Source organism: Rhincodon typus, chromosome 2 (genome assembly GCF_021869965.1).
Source record: "Rhincodon typus isolate 14 chromosome 2, sRhiTyp1.1, whole genome shotgun sequence".
In the NCBI taxonomy this organism is placed as follows: domain Eukaryota; kingdom Metazoa; phylum Chordata; class Chondrichthyes; order Orectolobiformes; family Rhincodontidae; genus Rhincodon; species Rhincodon typus.
The window spans coordinates 65,505,102-65,514,213 of record NC_063333.1 but is presented as its reverse complement, the minus strand read 5'-3'; the positions used below and the strand labels follow the sequence as shown (position 1 = coordinate 65,514,213).

General features: G+C 38.8%; 1 protein-coding gene across 2 annotated transcripts in view; it reads right to left on the bottom strand.

The window, feature by feature from the left end:
- galnt1 (UDP-N-acetyl-alpha-D-galactosamine:polypeptide N-acetylgalactosaminyltransferase 1) overlaps nucleotides 1-7,333 on the bottom strand; it is a 121,868-nt gene extending 114,535 nt beyond the window's left edge. For both annotated transcript variants that reach the window (XM_048614242.1, XM_020533400.2), the window contains exon 1: nucleotides 6,394-7,333. The gene's annotated coding sequence lies outside the window, so the exon portion shown is untranslated. The remainder of the gene's footprint in view (nucleotides 1-6,393) is intronic.
- Between the last annotated feature and the right edge of the window lie 1,779 nt (nucleotides 7,334-9,112).

Genomic DNA, 9,112 nt, shown 5'->3' with positions numbered 1-9,112 from the left:
CAGATTCTCCAGCATCTGCAGTTCCTACTATCTCAGAATAGAAGATGTACCTAGTCAACCAGCATCACCACCTAGTATCACTAAGTAGATCAATGGCAAACTATTGCTTTTATTATTTCTTTTGTACTTAGGATAAACTTAAATTCATAAAACTGAAAACATCAGTACCTAGAATGGGTCTGGTAACCAAATCAGGATTAGTAAAGCTTTTGATAGTCTACAATTGTTATTGATGGAGGAAAACAGAGTTGAGAGCCAGAATCAAATTACTGAATTTAATGTAGTAACTTCAACAGATTATTCAGTCAGCATAGCGACTGAGGTGATGATGAAAACAGGTCTAAGAGGACATCTCAAACTCGTTATAAAAAGGGGAAAGAATGGTAGTCCAAGTTTTTATTAAAAGAAGTAAAGTTATTCATCACCTATAACTCAGTTTACCCCATTTGTTTTTCTCATCTACTTTGAGACCCAATTCTGTATCAATTTGCTGACCAAGAAAGCAGGTGCTCAATTTACAAGTTGCTACAATTCCTCTGAACTGTCACAAAACAGACAAAGGAATTATCTAATTTCAATTTCCTAACCTCCTGCTGAAGATTATCAGTACACCATTCCAACAGTAAAAAAAGAGAAAAGTGGTATATGTAAAGCACCACAGTACACATTCATTATTCACTCATAGGATGTGGGCACGGCAGCATTCGACCACCTCTTGTTGCATTTGAGAAGGTGGTGGTGAGCAACTTTGTTAAACACCTGCATCCATGTGCTGTAAGTAGATCCATAATTAGGGAGGGAACTCAAGTATTTTGACCCAATGACCTTAAAGCAGTGACAATATATTTCCAAGTCAGGATGCTGAGTGGCTTGGAGGGGAACTTGTAGGTTGCCCTGCTATCCTTGTCCTTCGAGATGGAAATGATCATCAGTTTGGAAGATGATGTCTAAACATCTCTTAAGTAGTATAAAGTGCTGCCACCAGTTGGTGGTGGCGTGACTGAATGTTTGTGGATGTGGTGCCAAATCAAGCAGGCTGCTTTGCCCTGGATGGTGTCAAGCTTCTTGAGTGCCCTTGGAGCAGCACTCATCCAGGCAAGTGGAGAGTATCCCATCACGCTCATGACTTGTAGATGGTGGACAGGCTTTGGGGAGTCAGGAGATGAGTTACTCCCTGCAGTATTCTCACCTCTGACCTGCTCTTGTCATCACTGAATTTATTTGGCAAATCCAGTTCAGTTTTTGGTCAATGGTAACTCCCAAAATGTTGATAGTGGGGGATTCAGTGTTTGTAATACCATCAAGTGTCAACGGCAGTGAATAGATTGTCATTGCCTAGCATTTGTGTGGTGCAAATGTTATTTGTCACTTGTCAACTATTACAGCAATAAATGAGATACACACTACACTCATTCAATACACTAAAACAGTGAAAAACAACTTGTTTAAAGCGACATTGTATCCAAAACCAATAGCCTCCAACCACTTTTCAAAATGTAACATTGTTTCTGTTGACCTCATGTAGGTTTGATTGATCTTAAATTTGATACAAGTTTTGGAACTATTTTAGCTACTTTGTAACCACAGTAGACACCAGTAACAAGATGAAAACAAGTTCACTTCTGTAGTCAAAAATGGCAATAGTCCATGCAGCATCCTGTTTATCTTTTTCTCCAAGTTACATACGCTATTATTGTGAGGCTGGTTAGCTGGTTTGCGATACCAAATGACAGCAACAGTCTAGGTTCAATTCCCACACTAGCTGAGGTTACCAGGAAGGATTCTCCTTCTCAACCTCTCTGGCAAGACTATAATGACTTTACCTTTCATCAATTTATATAGATGTTAATTAATAAAACAGTACAGCTTATTCAATGCAATATAATTGAGTTACTCATCCTCAGCACACAATTCAGCTAAAATTTGGATTTCAGAAAATATTAGTTACAATGACTCACTTTCTATATTTGCACTCACCCTACATTCCTATGCAAACATTGGAGAATGGTCAAAATCTCTTATTGTACAACCGTGAATGAAGATGACAGTATGAGTGCTGAAAACTGCTATCAATTATGGGCAATCATTAAAAGGGTTCAAATATTTTATATTTAACCTAATTCAGAACTAAAACATTGACCAGGTTAAAAAAGCAATTACAATTCTCGACTCAAAATTCCATGGCTCAATACAGCAACATAACCCCAAGTTTATTCCAAGGGCAAATTGACTTTAAAGGGAAAGCAGTTTGTTATGTGTAATATTTCCATTGACACAGTCCTCCTCTGTGGAGTTCTTTACATCCTGTGCTCAACAATCAAACACAAAAAGCACAGGAGCGAGATAAGTCACGGGAATACCTTTGAACATCAGCACTATTATGAATAATTCTCAATTGGATTGATAAAAAAATTCTCTTTCAAAACCTGTGTAAATTTACAATGCAACTTAGACTGAAAGGAAAAACAGCAAGGATCAAATGTAAATAAACTGATTGGAAAGCTTTTGAAAACAACTGGAAATACTTTGTGTGTGAACATTTGCAATTTGTAATATTATATTTACCCTTACAGTTTACTTCTCTTTAGAAGCTATCCAATGCAAGTTGAACCATTTTGTAGTATTTTATTATGTCAGCACCACATTTACAAATAATTGACTGTCAGCCATGTTCAAAGTCAAACTTAGCTTCACAGTAAGTCTATTGCCCCTATCCTTGTAAACAAGAAAAGCAAGGGAAGATAAGTCAAGAAAATTAGCATAGTAGTAGGAGAACTGCAGTTCTCTTTAAGATTAACTTTGAATAGTAGAAACATTTATTAGAATGGTTGGGTGTTGTGATGAATTTCAGTGCTAACAACCGTACCTTGGTCAAACAGCACAACTAGAAAACGTGTTAAAATAGTGATATAACTAAATGCTGTGATTAGTACAGTACAGAGGCTAAATCTAGCATACTGATTAAAAGTATCAACTTTCCACATTTGAATTGAACACATATTCAATGTATTATGCACAATATAAGCTTTCTGGCTTGGGCAATATTCCCACCTGAGTGTAAGATTAAATTTGTTATTTCACAAAAGAAAGTGTAACTAACACCTAATGTTGAAATTGAGTGTCGATATTTTTATACAAAGATCAGGAGAATTAAATGTTCACTTAGGGAAAACAAACCAATACTTAACATAGATAACAAGGTGTAGAGCTGGATGAACACAGCAGGCCAAGCAGCATCAGAGGAGCAGGAAAGCTGATGTTTCGGGCCTAGACCCTTCTTCAGAAATGTTTTCTAGTTGTGCTGTTTGACCAAGGTACAGTTGTTAGCGCTGAGATTCATCACAACATCCAACCATTCTAATAAATATTTCTACTATTCAAAGTTAATCTTAAAGAGAACAGCAGTTCTCCTACTACTATGCTAATTTTCTTGACTTATCTTCCCTTGCTTTTCTTGTTTACAAGGATAGGGGCAATAGACTTACTGTGCAGCTAAGTTTGACTTTGAACATGGCTGACAGTCAATTATTTGTAAATGTGGTGCTGACATAATAAAATACTACAAAATGGTTCAGATTTCTGAAGGGTCTAGGCCCGAAACATCAGCTTTCCTGCTCCTCTGATGCTGCTTGACCTGTTGTGTTCATCCAGCTCTACACCTTGTTATCTTAGATTCTCCAGCATCTGCCGTTCCTACTATCCCCCACTTAACACAGATGCAGAATTTAAGCCATCTTCCTGACTCTATCCATCTTCATTACAATTCTTGATCCACTGCATTATTCATCATAATTTCCACACAAATTTGTCAAATGCAAATATTTCAAACAATGCTTTAGTTTCTGGAAGGGTCCCAATGAATTGGAAAACATAGTGTAACATTTCCAAGAAAGGAGGAAGACAAAACAGGAAACTATAGGTTGATTAGCCCAACATCTGGATTATGGACATTGTAAGAATTTAGTCCAGGAGGTTATAGCAGGATATCTAACCCATTCATTTTATTGAGGTGTAAACAAGTAATGTGGATAAAAAGGAAAAGGAACTTATAGATGTGAGGTACTTAGATTTCCCAAAGGCAGGTGACACATCAAAGTACTACAACACAAGAAGACAGCACAAGGTATAGGGGACATATTAGCTAACCAATCCAAACAACAAGCACACAGTGTAGGGATAAATGGATCTTGTGTGTTGACAAGTTGTAACTACAGTGCTACAGGTATCAGTGCTGAGGTCCATATCAATGACTTAGATGAAGGACTCAAATGTATGGTGACCAAATTTGCCAATCACTCACTAATAAGTTAATTGTGAAGAAGGCACTGAGTCTACAAAAAGATTAGACACATTAAGCAAGTAGGCAAAGAATTTAGCAAACAAGGTATGATGTGGAAAACTGTGAATGTGTCCTTTTTTGGAGGAAGAATATGCAAAATGTAATGGTGTAGCAGGATCTGGGTGTCCTGTTTCATGAATCAAATTTAGTACGTTAATACAATGAGTGATCAAGGCAGCAAAGGAATATTGGTGTTTATTGCAAGGCAAATGAAAAGTAGGAAAATTTTACTGCAGCTGTACGGGGCATCTGTGGGCCATATCTGGAAGCCCATGCATGATTTTGGTTTCCTTAGTTGAAAGAAGGAAACAACTGTGTTAGCAATTTGGAGATTCACATTCTTGGAAGGAAGAATTTATCTCATGAAGAAAGGTCAAACAAAGTTCAGAAAATCCATTGGAGTGTAAAAAGAATGAAAGCTGATCTTGATGAAAGAAGAGATCTTGAGAGCTGATAAGCTGTTTGCCAGGAGTTGATTCCTCTTGTGTGGGAGACTAAAGGACGCAGTTTAACAATAAAGGCTCAGTCCTTGAAGACAAAAATTGGGAGTCTCCCTCCTTCAGGGTCGCTAATAGGCAGAATTAGGTCTCCAGAAAACCATGAAGGCTGGATCATCAAATTTACCGATGGCAGAGTTAGATTCTTGATAGTCAAGGGAGTCAATGCTAATGCTGGACAAATAGGAATGTGGAGTTGAAGCCACAAACAAAATCAGACATGATCTTATTGAATGGTGCAGTAGGTTCAAAGTGTGAGGAGCAAATGGTTTGAAGGAGATCTGGGGAAATACTTTTTCATCCCAAGGGTGGTAGATATATGGAACATGCTGCCTGAGAGGGTGGTGGAGGCATGTACTCTAGCAATATTTAAGCAGCATGCTAGGGCATAGTAAGCTATGAACCAAGTGCCAGTAAAAGGGAGTAGTATAGTTGTGCTTGTTGGTTGGCATAGACATGGTGGGCCAAAGGCACTCTCCACACCGCAGTGAAAACAATTAGATTTAGTGGAAAGAAAATGATTAGAATTGGGAGGATAAAAACTGAACACCCTAAAATATGTTTAAGTGACAGCTACCAAACGTTAGACATTAGGTGGGCACATTAGTACCATCAGTAATCTCAATTGTGTTACTGGTCCAATTCCGTAACACAATAAAAGTTCACAGTGCATCGTCTACTATCATGCGAATGTAACCAATCACCCCTAGTGGCCGTTCTCCAATTAAGCCGTCTTGTGTATTATATAAATGTAGCCCTGTCCGACATACGGAAGACAACAGTGTCACAAGATATTTAAAGCTTTATCCTAATCATTGCGATTGAGATGTACGAACATTAAAATCATAATACTTGGTCAAATTTTATTTTGAGTGGAAAATAGCTTAAAACTTAAGTTGGGATGAAAAATATTAAAACAAAATTCCCTTGACCGCTTTCAGGGTCGGGTTTAATTGCTGTTATACAGTAAGTGATATCTATTAATATTTGTCAATTTCTATTTTTAATGCATTGCATAACTGTCGAAACGACATGGTTTTCCGAAATAAAGCTACAAACTGAGGCGATACATAAATACTGAAGCTTCGCACTTATTCATCGATTATTTGAGGGTAAGGGGTGTGAAAGTTTCAACTGTAAGTTCAGTGAAGTCGGAAAAGTTAAACCCGGGGAGACAAAAAAAACCCCTTCATATCCGAAAAGTGTGCAGCACAAAACTCATTGTTCAAATGTGCTGTCTGCGTATTAAATCATGAAGTAGGATCAGGAGAAATGAAGGGTATAGTGTAAGTGTATTACAGATAAATCTCTTGCTAGTTGATACGGTCACGTCACTTGATTGACTTTAAAGACCATGTTGATTAACCTCCGACGTACCTTAGACCTTTCTTTAAAAAAACTAACTCATTTCATAGACACTTTCAACAGTAGTTGCTATTGAACGCAGTAAAAAGGTTGGCCGATTTTTTTTTTGCCGAGATATTAAAAAGACGTACTCACTTCCTTTCGAAAACTTCAGGTAATGACTGTTTAAGCCTGGCTCGATATGACACTTACCGCTCTCAATGGGTGTGGGTGGGTGGATGGACTAACGCTTTCTCTCCTTCCTGTTTAATGACACATCTTCATCAAGACCTCAGTCCAGCAGGAGAGTGAACAGCGGCGACGAGTTGTGGTGAACGTCCTTGTTAGAAGCGGTCAGCCGCCGCCGCCGCCGGTGGGGTTTTCTCTTTCCTTCCTCGGAGGTTGCTGCTGCTGCTGGATTTAGTCGTTGTGGGGGTAAATGTCCGTGTAAGAAGCAGCAGGTCACACCGGCAGGCAGGCAGGTGTCTGGATCACTCCGCTCACAGATCACTCTCCACACGGCAGAGACACGGTGCGAGGAGAGAAGGCACATACCATCCCCCCCACCAAAACCATCACCATCACCGCCACTGCCACCGGTCTCATCACCGCCGTGACGTGAGCAAGGCCGCCCGGGTGACGCCGCGTACCCCTTTGTGACGCGGTCTCGAATGAGCCGCCGAACGGTCAACCGTTAGTGCTCGCGCTCCGTTCCGCTCTCCTCGCGCGGTGCCGTGCCTCCCCCGCTCCGCTCCAATTGGGAAACACAAGCAACGCCACCCGGAAATGAAAGCACAGCGGAACCATCCACGTCACTGCAGAAGTCTGCTGAAAGCTGATGTCTTTATCGCTCAATACTTCCCTTCAGGCGTTCTCACGGATTCCTGGTGTACTTGCAACATTTCCTCTCTTGCTGATTTGAGATGATCAGTTTTGTCTCTGTCTCTTTTTCTTCAGCAGACGGGGGATATTCACGATTGATTCAGCACTCAATTCTACTGACGTGCTCACGTCAAGAACAGGTATACCCAACTGCAAACAGCTCACCGCAGCCACAGCGCTGTCACTTCAAATAAAAGGTGACAGTGCCTTTAAAGCCGAAAAACTTCTTAAAAGTGTTTGAAATCCAAAAATCTAATAAATCTAATATGATCCATCATTATCTGTCTAAGTATGACCACGATAGACTCGAGGAGTAACATTTTGATTATAAGAGGACAAAGGATAGAATTGGCTGCTTAATTTCGGAATTTGGAAACAATCAGCAATTTAGCCACTTTTTGTTCCACCATTTAATGAGATCATGTTTGATTGAGGAACTACCTCCATATATCCACCTTTGTTCCATATTCCTAAAGACAAACGGCTAACACATATCTAACGGCCTCAGTTTTAGATTATCAATTAATTCAGCTCCGGCTAAACTTTATGAGGGACAATTACAAATTTCTACTATTCCTTATATGTGGTGATCACACCCTAAGGCTATATGACCTAGTTCTATATGCAACAATGGAAATAGTTTCCTTCTATTTGCCCAATCAGATCTTCTCAATATTTTGAAAACTTTGATCACATCACTTTTAATCTTATGAATTCCTGGGAATATAATCCTAGTTGTGTTATAAAAATCACAGAAAATGGTAGGTACTGTAAATCTGAAATATAAAAACAAAACATCCTGGAAATGCTCACAGGACAGGCATCATTTGTGGGGAGAGAGAAACAGCATTAATGTTTCATTTCCATTCATCAGAACTGGAAAAAGTTTGATATGTAACAAGTTTTTTAAGAAAGTGAAAGGGGAAGACAGTTGGTAAAAGAAATAAAGGAAAAATCTCTGCTAGATTGGAAGATGGGAGATATTGAATTACAAAAGAGTTTGTGGTGCAATGCCAAAGGTGGTGGTAGTGGGAAAAGCAAAAAAAAAGATGCATCTGGAGAGGTCTTTCACCAATTCTATCTCTGTTTCATTTAATGGAGATAAGCCATCAACCAACAGACCACTAACTCCCACAGCTTACTTTCTCGCATCTTATTTCCTGTTCCATTCTTCCGATGTCTTTGCATCACCAATTCTTTTGTCACTTAATCTCTCCTGTCTTCCACCCTCTTACTGACCTCACTTTTGTATTTTTTTCTCACCATCCATGACACATACTTCTTTTTTCACTTGTTAAAAATGTATTTTTTTTTACTTTTTTGCAGTTCAGAAGAACAGTCAGTAACCTAAAACATAAACTCTGAATTTCTCTTCACAGATGCTGTCTGACCAAAATTTCCTGCTTTTATCCCAGTGTGAGTAATTTCACTTCAAATTTCAGTCTTGGACTTTGTTATCATTCTGATAACATTACATTCCCTCCAAGGCTAATACATCTTTCCTAAGGTTGTGCACAGCATGGGACACTTCACTCCAGGTGTGCTTTACCCAAGGCCACTTATAAGCTGCAACAAGACTTCTAACTCCTTTATATTCAGAGGACTAAAATACAAGCTGAATGTTTTTAGCTATTTTTTGGACATGCAAATGTGGTACTTTAAATTAGTGCACTTGAACCCCTTTGGACTTCTAGATTTTTACTAATTTGAAATACTCTATTCTTTATCATTTTATGTTCAAAGTGGTCCATATTAAAAATCATACCCTGTTAATATCACTAAGTTTATGCCTCTGCTTGGCTATAATACTGTGAGATAATGTGAAATACTCAAAAGTTATTAGATGTCCCTTGATTCAAAGACGTCTACGCGATGTCACATTCCCACTATGACTGAACAGGCAAATTTGCAGCTTTTAGACCTTTTGATATACGGGGCACAATTTACTTCATTTTCTTTCCTTTTGTGCCACCACTTGCCTCATCATTAAGTCATTTGGAATCAAATTATGATTCAGCTTGATGGACAAGTTTTTACAATTTTGAATAAT